Raw genomic sequence first — 200 nt, 5'->3', positions numbered from 1 at the left:
TGCTCGTCCTATTAGCGATCGAGGATACCGTGAGCGTAAGTTGATCGATCGACTCTTCGTGTAATTGGCCTTCGAGCGTACGTCCATCGTGCACTTTTGGCTTTTCTTTTTTTTTTCTTGCATATACAGAAAAAGATGAGCATCGAGGAAGCGAAGAAAACTATCAAGAACCTGAGGAAAGTTTGCAGCAAGAAGAACGA

At 43.5% G+C, this 200-nt stretch overlaps 1 long non-coding RNA gene across 1 annotated transcript; it reads left to right on the top strand.

The window, feature by feature from the left end:
• LOC116186696 lies at positions 1 to 194 on the top strand. The gene is made up of 2 exons (XR_004151717.1): positions 1 to 35; positions 130 to 194. It is a non-coding gene; the product is annotated as an uncharacterized LOC116186696 (long non-coding RNA).
• The last annotated feature ends 6 nt before the right edge of the window (positions 195 to 200 follow it).

Source organism: Apis dorsata, unplaced genomic scaffold (assembly GCF_000469605.1).
Source record: "Apis dorsata unplaced genomic scaffold, Apis dorsata 1.3 scaffold_48440, whole genome shotgun sequence".
Taxonomy (NCBI): domain Eukaryota; kingdom Metazoa; phylum Arthropoda; class Insecta; order Hymenoptera; family Apidae; genus Apis; species Apis dorsata.
Note: the sequence above shows the minus strand (reverse complement) of the source record. Positions and strands in the feature narration are given on the sequence as shown.